The sequence below is a fragment of the Phocoena phocoena genome, chromosome 2 (assembly GCF_963924675.1).
Source record: "Phocoena phocoena chromosome 2, mPhoPho1.1, whole genome shotgun sequence".
In the NCBI taxonomy this organism is placed as follows: Eukaryota; Metazoa; Chordata; class Mammalia; order Artiodactyla; family Phocoenidae; genus Phocoena; species Phocoena phocoena.
This window is the reverse complement of record NC_089220.1, coordinates 91525787-91538277: the sequence shown is the minus strand read 5'-3', so window position 1 is coordinate 91538277 and position 12491 is coordinate 91525787.

Sequence of the window (12491 nt, the reverse complement as noted above, 5' to 3'; positions counted from 1 at the left end):
TATCTTGAGTTATCTGGACAATTGCCTTAATTCCACTTCGCTTTGGATGTGTAGATACAACTTAATGTTTGTAATTGTGAAACGTTTGCTAAGTTTTAAGTAAAATGAGAGAAACTTCTTTCACAGAGAAATCATCAGAAACCAAGCACACTGAACTCTAGTATTTTTATGTGAAGGTTTATGCTTTTATTTTACTTTGACTGCCATTGGCTTCTTAGATAGGTTTGTTTCCTTTTATACAACTAGGAAATAATGTATCTTTCCTCAATTTTGCATACACTGTAGTTCTTGATTATTTGTCCTCATAAAGGGGATGAGCATGGGTGTAAATCAGCGAAGTTTATGGGTGGTCTTATTATCTTAAAAGAGACAGAGCAGGGCTGTGGTCTCATTCTGGTTGAGCAGAGTGATAACTGGGTGGCCAGAAGAAGTTCTTGATAGAAGATGATGCAAAGAGTAGAGCTGGCGTGAGCAGGACACATGGATGGTCAGTGTTTGACTGTAACGGTGTGGTAGTTGGATGAGCAAACACCACACTTGCAACAATGGGCACAGTTAAAGGGAAACAACAAAAGAAGTGTTTGCCTGCATGCTCTTTTAAGGTCACATCCTTATCTTCATCTGTCTTAAGGTGGAAATCCATTTGTGTATAAATACCTGTAAACAACTTAAAAAAAATAAATGGTTATTGCTTTGTGATGACTGACAGTATATGTCTGATGTTTGGGATTTGGAAAATTTATCGTTTGTAGGATGCATCAGGGTCCTGACAGGAAACAGCTGGCTCACTTAAATTGGGTGACTAGAGGAGAGTTTGATAAAGGGACTATTGACAAAGGTGTGGGTGAAGTATGGGGAAGCCACAAGGGAGGATGCAGTGGTCTTCAACCAGTGAAGGAGTAGGGGAGGGAGCAGTAACAGAATCTGGAGGGAGAGCTGTGTGAAAGGGCTGCCTTTTAGGAGCTGTGGCCTACAGAGGAGGCACTTAACCAGCCCTGGGGACTCCACTGGGAGGAGGCTAAGGGGCATTATACTCAGTGGACGAAGGATAGCCTTTCAGCAAATGATGCTGGAGCAACGGTACATCTGTAGGCAAAAGAATGAACCTCACACTTTATGTAAACATTAGCTCAAATGGATTATGGACTTAAATGTGAAATGTAAAACTGTGATAACTTTTAGGAAAGAACAACATAGAGGAAAGTCTTTAGGATATAAGGCAAAGCAAAGAGTCCTTAGACATGATCTGTTAAAGGAAAAACTGGTATGTTGTACTTCATCAAAAGTACACATTTTTGGGAATTCCTGGTGGTCCAGTGGTTAGGACTTTGCACTCTCACTGCCGAGGTCCTGGGTTCAATCCCTGGTCGGGGAACAAGCCAAAAAAAAAAGAGAGAAAAAAATACAAATTTTTGATCTGTGAAAGCTCTGATAAGAGGATGAAGGACAAGCTGTGGACTGGGAGGAAATATTTGCAAACCAAAGGTCTAGAATAAATTAAAAGCTCTTAAAACTCAACATAAAAATTCTACTTAGAAAATGGGCAAAAAACATGCATAGACATTTCACTGAAGGTATACAGATGGCAAAAAGCAGGTGAAAATATATTCAACGTCATTAGCCAGTAGGGAAATGCAAATTAAAACCACAATGAGCTATTACTACACACATAACAGAACGAGTAAATGAAAAATAATGACAGCACTAAATGTTAGCTAGGCTGAGAAGAAAGTAGATCACACATACATTCCTGGGGAGACTGTAAAATAGTGCAGCCAGTCCGAAAAGCAGTTTGGTAGTTTATTAAAAAAGTAAACATGCAACTTACATTCAACCCAACAATTGTATTCCCGTGCATTGATCACAGAGAAATAAAAACTTACGTTCACACAAAAACTTATACAGGAGTGTTTATAGTAGCGCTGTTTGTAATGACCTAAAACTGGAAAAGTCTTCAATGTTCCTTTGGTGTGTGAATGTTATACAAACTGTGGTACATCCGTACCATGGAATACTACTCAGCAGTAAAAAGATTGAGATGATGAGATGCTGATACAACCACTTAGATGATCTTCAGAGAATATGCAGAGCAAAAACAAGCTAATCACAAAAAGTTATGTCCCATAAAACTACATTTATATAACATTCTTGAAATGTTGTTTCTATAAAATTATTGAAATGGAGAACAGATTAAGGAAGGAGTCAGTAGGAGAGAGGGACGTGAGTACAGTTGTAAAAGAGCAACATGAGGGATCCTTGTGTGATTGAATTGTTTTGAACCTTGACTGTATCAATGTGGATATCTTGGTCGTGTTATTGTACTACAGTTTTGTGAGGTGTTATCATTGGTGGAAGCTGGGTAAAGCTTACAGGAGATGTCCCTGTGTTATTTCTTGCAATCACATGTGAATCTACAATTTTCTCAAAATAAAAAGTTTAATTTAAAACAAGTTGGGAGGTAAAAGTTAGATGTGGCAAGAGATTTTAAGAAGATTGCCACTTTAACCCTTGGCAGATTCACCGAATATACTAAATCCACCGAACATGGTGGTTGGCTCATCTTCGTAGTCCCAGGTCCCATCCTTCTAGCACTAGGAGGGGCCATTTGGCTGAGCTGCATGAGAACACCTTCATTACCTACTCAAATGTAAATGTTTGATGGCATCTCCAAAGATACATTGATAAGATCAAAGGGTGGCAAACATAGACGGTCAGCTCTGTCCAGACCCCCTCAGATCCGCTGAGCCAATTCTGTGTGTTTTGCTCCTAACTCCCTGCACAGGTGACTGTTGATTCTAAGGACAACCTCAGGCTAGGGGAGCTGCTTTGGGTTACCAAGAGCCAGAAGTGCCCATGGACTTCCTCTTCCCCTTCCCTGGTGCAGGAACAGGAAGGCTCAGCCAATTGCCCCATCCTGATTACGCTCCAGAGCTCCCTGTAGGGTCAGGTTGGGGCCAGCACTTCTCCTGAAAACATATCCCTGCCTGGCTTCTTCCCCTTCCCTGTCCAACTTCCTCACTCCCTAACAGCTTGCTCAGGGAAGCCCTTGAGTAAATCATTTGCACTCAAATTTTCATCCCAAAGTTCACTTCTGGGAACCTGACCAAAGATAGAAGAATATCAAATAACTTTAAACATGTATCCCATTACTGGACAATAATATCTAAGTGTTCAAATACATTAACATTTTAAATAAATCCTATGATTTCTTATAAATGGTATCATTATGTTGTATTTTGTTAATATCCATTGAACATGTTATGTAAGCTTATAAAGTACACACCAGTTTTATAATCTTGTCTTGGTACTTCTTTCTTTCCTTTTTAATCTACTGTTTCAAGAAGCAGAAGCAGAGTGTGGCATCTGGGAGGGTCTGCATTCCATGTTCAAATACAATTTTTGCAGCTTTGGATCTTTATCAAATGGTCATCATCACTTTTCTAATAGCTTTTACTGGTTTTCTGATTAAAAACCTTGATGCTATGGAAACTCGTAAGCATTAAATCCAGGCAATTGGCTCTCACACTTTTGGCCGGAGAGCATTGAAGAGGCAAAAGACTATTGTCCCACATACCTTTCATCCCCCAACCCCTTTTTTTTCTTGTTGTGAAAAATATGACGCAGTGACGATAAAGAACTAGAGAGGAACAAGAGGAATTGTTTACTCGCTTTTAGGGGAGGAATATGACTACTGTTCCTATGGTTTTATATTCCAAAATACTGCCCTATATATTTTTCCAAAAATGAGTAATTTTATCACTTGCCTTGATAATACATTGTTAGTTACTTAAATAGAATAAATTAATAGCCAACACATTTCAATAAAGCATAAGCAAATTTCAGAGGAATTATAAATTGACTTTAGTAATAGATTACTAGTGACAAAAATTGAACCTCAACTTGGATATTAAAGTCATTATAGGAAAAGTGTAAATTAATATATTAAAGCAGTTAACACTACGTGCAGTTAGGTTAACCAAACTCACAACAAACTTAATTGGTATCAATGGTGCCAAGCAAAGCTGGTTTATAATTAAGAGGCAGGAATAACAGCTCTTAAAAACCATGACTTCCTGGGAATGGTGCTATTAACATCCCTCTCCCAAAAGTGGGAATTTCAGTTGTCTTCAAGTGTGCGTGAGCAGGAACTTTACAATGTTGCACATAGAAATGATGAATAATCCTTCTTGGTAAACTTAAATAACATGCTAACTTTGATTTACAAATTCTAAACATTAGTAGCCCCTAACATCTTACTTGGTAGATTCCTATTAGGTAAACCTTAGCTGTATGTAAAAATAAAAACCTATAAAATTGCAAGTTATTTTCCCATGATAACTGGAGAAACGACTTGTGTGTTTGTGTCATGTAATGACCCATCAGGAATATCCTTAAGGTCCATCAGTGGGCCATGGATCATGTTTGGAAAACCACTGGTCTAGACTTTTCAAATATAACCTGTCACAAATGCATCTTAGTCATAAACATTTGGTTGCGAAGAACGGAAACCCACCTGTATTAATTTCCTAGGGCTGCCTCAACGAAGTACCACAAACTAGCTTAAAACAGCAGAATTTTATTCTCTCACAGTTCTGGAGGCTAGAAGTCTGAAAATAACGAGTTGATAGGACCATCCTTCCTCAGAATGCTCTAGGGAAGAATCCCTTGCCAGTTTCTGGTGGCCCTGGATGTTCCTTGGCTTGTAGCAATGTAACTCCAGTTTGTTCCTCTGTCTCCACGTGGCTGTCTTCTCCTTGCGTGTCTTTCTGTGTCCTTTCCTCTTCTTTTAAGGACACCAGTCATTAGATTTAGAGCCCATCCTCATCCAATATGACCTCATATTAACTAATTACATTTGCAAAGACTCTATTTCCAAATAAAGTCACATTCTGAGTTCTGGGTGGACCTGAAATTTGGGGGAACGCTATTCCACCCCTTACAAGCTTATTCAAGTAAAAAGATGTTTTAAAGTTCAGATTATCACAGAACCAAGGAAAAGATGAACTGTCAGGCTTCATAAAGCACAGGAACCAGGCAGATCCATGGCTCTGAGTGGCAGAAGTTCATGATCGTCATCTGTGTTCCACCATATACATGACACAGCTACGGAAGAAGCATATTTCCCATAAAATACAGAAAATGTAATAAAAATCTGCTTCTGTAGGGTTACCACTTGACCCAGTTTCATGGAGTCATTTCTGTTATCTGGGAGGGGAATATGATTGGCGCAGCTTGGGTCTGGTGCTCACCTTTGGCCCAATCAGGTATGGCCAGGTCTTTGAGCGGTGGGGAGGTGATGGTGGTGAGGTCATAGTGGCTGAGGGCAGGTGTAGATTCTGTGATAAGTAGCTTAATCAGGGAAGGCATTTTGACACTTTATGTCATTATTAAGCCCCTAGAACAGTGCTTGGTACAAAGTAGATGCTCAAAAAATACTATTGAATATACAACAAATAATGGTTTGATATTCCTCAAATAACACTGTTAAATAGTGTTTCTACGTTTTTAAAGCTCCTTCACACAATCTTATTTCATCCTTTTTACAATCCTGCAAAGCAGTTATTATCACTCCTATTTTCAAATAAGACTTTGCTCCACAAAAGGATTAAATAAATTGTGGACAATGGCTAGTAGCTAGGAGAGCTGGAACTTGAACTCAGATCTTCTTTAAGTTAAGTGCTTTTTTGAGGATAGCACTCCTTATTACAGGATGGCATTGCTTTGACCTGATAGCTCTGACTCCAAAGAGAAGGTAGGAAAAGGAAGGAATGAGGGTTTAGCTGCACCTTTATAAATGATCTGAATGGGAGGGACCACATCTCAACAACAGGCATTTCCCCTTGAAATGTAAATGAGGCTGGTAGAGATAGCCCCTCCCAGCTCACAGATGTGTCAAAAATGCAGGATACACATTGACCCAACCTTCTACAAATAATCTTTCTAGCATTCAACGTCTTTGGCAGTTTTTCTCTCTTTTTCCGCATTTGTCTTTATTACCCCAGGATGCCTCTGTGTGCTTGTGTTTCTCTGGATGTAAGTTCATTCCTTGTGCGTTTCCATACCTTACCTGTGTAGCATGCCTTTCCCATCCCTCCAGGCTTCAAGCTCTTCTATTGGCTATCTTGTCCCAGCCTACTTCTCCAATCTTATCTCTAAATACAAGAATCCTTTACTTTTGCTGATCTGCCCTTCATATTGCAATTACTCTTGCTAATCAACCTGCCTGTTGACTCTTCCTCATCTTCCAGGAAATTTCCCTGAGAGATCCTTCCTTACATGTTCACTTTTCCCCAGAATTATTACTATCTACCCATATTGCATGTAGTAAACTACTTTTTTTGTGTGTTATCATTTCTCTTTTTATGTAAGCATCTTGCACCTCAGAGTGTGGGCGCCTCGCTGGCAGGGGTCCTGCCTCTCACTTTATATATCAAACACCTAGACCAGGAATTAAACACGATAGGCCGTCAAGAAATTTTCATTGATTATAATATGTCCATAACTCCACTCAAATCCATTTTTAAAAAAGGCAAGGGGCTCTGATTTATTTTTTATTTTGATTTATTCTATTTTTTTTGTGACTTAGGTGCTTAAGTCTCACTTATATTTTATATATAGTGATGAGCTCTGGATTTTGAGATAAAGGAGCTGGGTCCAAAATTCTGTCTCTGTCTCACATTAACTGTGTAACCTTGGACACTTTTATTATTTATTTATTTTTCATCAGTTTCTACACTGTAAAATGGGATCCTAATACCTGTACTAGCCCCTCACAAGGTTGTTGTGAGGAAAAGTGAGCTAGTGTCTGTGAAAAAACTTACCAACGTCTAAAGCACTATGTAAGGGATTATAAACACTGTCTCCTCATGTGCTTTCCTGCCTTAACATCTTTTCTTTTTTCTTTCATCTCTCTAATAAACAGACATTTGTGGGCAGGGACCATTTAGCATTCTTGCTGTAGCATTTCATCTTAACCCTTAGCACAGGATGCTACACGCAGCTTGCTGATGGGCTGCCGTGAGACGTGGAAAGCCCATAAGCCTAGTTCTCACTAACAGACACCTTGGCTCAGATTTCAACAACTGCCATTTACCTGAGTGCTTTTTATTTGCTTTTTCTGGCACAAAGGGCTTTCATTTTATTTGTTGGTTCATTCATTTACTCATTTATCAAGTTTGTTTTGAGTGCCTACCAGGGGCCACAAAGCAAAGTAAGTGCCTTAAGATATTGACGTTGGACTGAGTGAAACATTCACATAGCAACTAGTTATATAGTAGATAACAAGGATTATAATAAGACATGTACACTGTGTCCAAAGGGGGGAAAGATCATTTCTACCAAGGGAGGGAGGTGTGTGTCATGAAAGGCTTCAGAGGAGGTGCTCGTCTATCTTGAAGACTGAGTAGCTGGGGAAGTTAAGTGGGGCAATCAATACAGGTGAAAGAAATAGCTTGAGCAAAACAAAAGCACTCTGGGAACCACGGGCAGCTGGGTCAGAGATTTCACTCATCTGTTGCTCTGGATTGAGTACCTAATGTGTGCCAGACCCTTATGCTTAGTGGATGGGGTTATAGGGGTCAGTGTAGGAGTGGGATGGTGAGGTAGCAAATGAAAGCTAGCCAGATTGTGAACAACCTTTAACAACACTTTTACTCCATAGTAATATATATGGGAAAGGGTTAAGAGGATGTACTACCAACTCCTTGATATTCACTGGAACCCTTTTACCCCAGGAAGGTAGATACAATAATTGACTTTACCGCAGACTGGGCAGCTCTGTCCTAAAGGACAGGTTAACATATACCAGAGTGACAGGAACATTCGCACTCGAGGAAATTCAAGTAGTGAATAAACATGTAGAGAATGTGTCATCTCATCAGTAATTAAAGAAACACATTCAAACAAGGCGGGACCTAGTAAGCAAGAAGACAGAGTGAAACGACCTCTAAGGCTGTTAAGGTGATGGGGAAGCAGGCACCTTAGAGAATCAGAAGGGCAAATACAAAAACCTCCAAGGTGGGTTCGTTGGGGAAAGTGAGGGATTCAATGTGCTGCAGCTGAGAACTGGGATTTAGGAGTGGAGAGCGCAGGGGGCACGAGTCACTGCACTAGGTGGTGTGGGGAGGGGCAAGGAGTTCGGGCAAAGCCGGCTCATCCTAGGAAAGGGCAGGAGGCCAGGTGCTTGGGCGTCTCTAAGCAATGGATAGGCCCGCCCCCTCTAGAGTCAACCCTTCCGTAATTGGCTCACGGATTCACCAATGGACACACAGGAGGAACTTCCCGCCACCTCTGGCGCCCGCTTTTAAACAGCCGTATAGTATTTGCAACTGCAGGAGGACTTCTCAACCTAGCTTGAGAAAGGCGGAGACTTCCGCCTCTACGCCCTGCCCCAAGCCGGCATGGCCCCGCCCACCAGGCCCGCTTCTAACCAGCGATTGAAGGAGTCGGCTGCTTCTCAATGGCCTCGGGGTTCCGTGGGTTCAGTTGTGACTAGGACAGAGCTAGCGGGTTGGAGCCTGGTTGAGGGGTTTGCTAGAAGTTGGCTTTCGGCGGGAGCTAGGGTGTCTCCGCGGTGACAGCATCCGTGGCCTCCGGTGAGTTTCGCTTCTTGGCTGGGCTTGGGGCTGGGATAGGAGGAGGTGCGGGGTCCTTGGGATTCTGGCTGAGGCTTCCCGGAGGACTGACCCGTCCCCTCCCCAAATCCCGCGGTGGTGGACTGCTTGCGGGTGGCGGGGCTCCGCCTTTGACTTTGAAGTGTCATTCAGACCCCAAGATCCTACTTAGAAGTGACATCTGGGAAGCCCTCCTCGCCTCCTCCAGGCCACAAGGGTAACGCTGAGACCCGACCCTGGGGACCCCCGCCGTGGTCACCCTGGCGCCGTGCCAGGCTCACAGTGGGTGCTCTGTACACGTGTGTTGACTGAGTGCATGTAACGCTGGCAGCCCAAGCCAGCAGCCCCAGGCCTCCTGGGCTCCGTGCAGCTTGGGTCTCGCGGTACCTGTTTGCTGTGCCATAGTTGACGCCAAACGGAGTTCCTTGGTAGGGCCCTGGGTTTATCTTCGTTCAACCTGTGGTTGCCTGCTTGCTGCATCCTCTGGGCACCCTGAATGTATTTGTCCAAGCTGCTGTTATTAGCACTGATCACAGATTATTGTCATCCTTTGTTTTTATGTGTGTTTCTTTCCCTTCACCAAATCCTGATGAACTTTGTAATCTTGAACAGTGCTTGGCAAGTAATTGTTAAATGAATAAATAGGCTTCCTAAGCCTGGTATTGCAAGTCTGAAACAGGCTAGTGTGCTCTGGCTATTTCCATTCTAGAAAGGAAGCTAGCATGTAAGCAAGTAAGTAGAATTTCCTAACTCTCAGGGCACTTAAAGACGCTTTTGTGGCACTTAGCCTTTTCTGTCTTACAGTCATGAACTTGAGTGTGATTTAAGCGGAATTTCACGTATCTTTCACAATGCATGACAATTTATATGCACCTCCTAGATGTGAATGCACTCAACTAAATGAGAGGCTGAAATTGAAGCTATAAGAAAAGTATAAGAAATATAGCCTGAAAGTGCCAAAGAATGACTAATTTCATGGGGGGAGGGCATCTTGAAGAAAGTGGCATTTTCATCCTAGAAAAGATTGCAATATTTGAAGGAAAGTTTCCCACACACTGCATATTCACCTTTTCTCAGATATACTGAATGCTGTTTATTCCTTTAACCTCTTTTGTAGCCGGCAGACTTCTATTCATGAGTAACGTGTCATGATAAAAACAAAACTAAGATGTATTGATTGGTACACAGTGCTAAGTGCTTCATGTACATTAGTCTTGTGAATCCTCGTAACCAATCTTTGGTGCAGGTACTGTTTTTTACCCCCATTTTATTAATGAAGAAATGGAAGCAGTTGTGCAAGTTTACACAGCTGTTAGGCAGGAGAGCCAGAACTGAGCCCAGGTTGTGTCTGAATGAGTGCCCTCATTCTTAACCACTTAACAGCCATATTGTGTCCTTTAAGATCTGTTTCTAAAGTCTTTCCGTGAAACTTCTTTCAGCCTTATTTTCTTCTTAGCATAGTTAATTTGTACTTTGTACTTTCCTCTATTACAGAATGTATTACAAGATATCATTTAACTATTAATTCATATCATTGTTTCCCTAAGGGACTGTAAGCTTCCCATGGCTCGTAGCATGTCTTAGATACATCTAGGCTATAACCTGGCCCACAGTAGGTGCTCAGTAAAATTTTTATTGAAATAATAAATCTGTAGAGAGTAACATGAATGTATTATATTCATTCAACAAATATTGGTTGTGTGCAAAGGGTGGGGGAGATACATTTAAATTCTGCCCCCAGAGTGCTTATAGGCTATTGGATGAGGCAAAAACAATGCTACTTGTGCTTTCTAACGTTTTGTCCAATTAAACACACATTGGTCTTTCTCATTGCAAGGAGGGCAAAGAGAACACAACCAGCGACAACAAAATGAGTAATGAGTGGGACATATGACAGAACATAGCCTTGTAAATAGGTTCAGAAAAAGTTATCTATCTAGGAAGAAAGTATTAACCATCTTGCTATTAAAAAAAAAGCATACTGTACACTTATTCTGCATCTTGATTTTTTAAATAGTCAATATATAGAGAGATATTTCATTATTAGTGACTCAGTATTGCCAATTTATTCAAAAGTACTTTTACTAGGGAAAATGTTCTTTTTCAATATATTAATATTGATAGTTCTCAAGATGGTTTTCCCAATTCATACTTTCATCAGCAGTTCATGAGGATGTCTGTTTCCTATAAAATAGCCACCACTAGGGCTTCCCTGGTGGCCCAGTGGTTAAGAATCCAGATGCCAATGCAGGAGACACGGGTTCAAGCCCTGGTCCGGGAAGATCCCACATGCCGTGGAGCAACTAAGCCCCTGTGCCACAACTACTGAGCCTGCGCTCTAGAGCCTACGAGCCACAACTACTGAGCCTGCGTGCCACAACTTCTGAGGCCCACGTGCCTAGAGCCCATGCTCCGCAACAAGATAAGCCACAGCAGTAAGCCCGTGCATCACAGTGAAGAGTAGCTCCTGCTCACCGCAACTAGAGAAAAGCCCGCATGCAGCAACAAAGACCCAACGCAGCCAGAAATAAATAAAATAATTAAAAAAAAATAGCCACCACTAGCTGTTATCATGTGTTTTTTTTTAATTTAGTGGTTGAAAATCATATTTCATTGTTTAAATGGCGCTTTGAATTCTTTGTGAGATTAAGCATCTTTTCAAGTTCGTTGAGCATTTGCATTTCTTTTTTTAATGAAATGTATCAGTTGCGCATTTTAAATTGAGTTGTCTTTTTCTCATTTCTTTGTGAGAATTGTATATTGGGACTTTCTCTTGTGTTTTGCAAGTCTCTTTCTCATTATTATTTTACCCTTTGATGATATATTTTTTTATACATAATATTTGACTTGTTAATGATTGTTTTGGCCATATACAGTTTCTTTCTGTATGTGTGTATAAGTTTCTGTCAAGTTTTTCCTTTATGGCTTCTGGGTTTATTATCTTGCTAGTTTTTTCTTTTTAATTTAAGCAGCCTCTTTTATTGTTCTGAATATTATAGTAAAGTCTGATAGCAGTAATCAGTAGTGATTAATAAACAGAAGAAAAGCGTTAGCTTTTATTTTATTTTATTTATTTATTTTTTTTAACATCTTTATTGGGGTATAATTGCTTTACAATGGTGTGTTAGTTTCTGCTTTATAACAAAGTGAATCAGCTATACATATACATATGCTCCCATGTGTCTTCCCTCTTGTGTCTCCCTCCCTCCCACTCTCCCCATCCCACCCCTCCAGGCTGTCCCAAAGCCCCGAGCTGAAATCCCTGTGCCTTGCGAGCTAAAATCCCTGTGCCTTGCGGCTGCTTCCCCCTAGCTATCTACCTTACTACGTTTGTTAGTGTGTATATGTCCATGACTCTCTCTCGCCCTGTCAAAACTCACCCTTCCCCCTCCCCATATCCTCAAGTCCGTTCTCCAGTAGGTCTGCGCCTCTATTCCCGTCTTATCCCTAGGTTCTTCATGACATTTTTTTCCCTTAAATTCCATATATATGTGTTAGCATACAGTATTTGTCTTTTTCTTTCTGACTTACTTCACTCTGTATGACAGACTCTAGGTCTATCCATCTCATTACAAATAACTCAATTTCATTTCTTTTTAAGGCTGAGTAATATTCCATTGTGTATATGTGCCACATCTTCTTTATCCATTCGTCCGATGATGGGCGCTTAGGTTGTTTCCATCTCCGGGCTATTGTAAATAGAGCTGCAATGAACATTTTGGTACATGACTCTTTTTGAATTTTGGTTTTCTCAGGGTATATGCCCAGTAGTGGGATTGCTGGGTCATATGGTAATTCTATTTGTAGTTTTTTAAGGAACCTCCATACTGTTCTCCATAGTGGCTGAACCAATTCACATTCCCACCAGCAGTGCAAGAG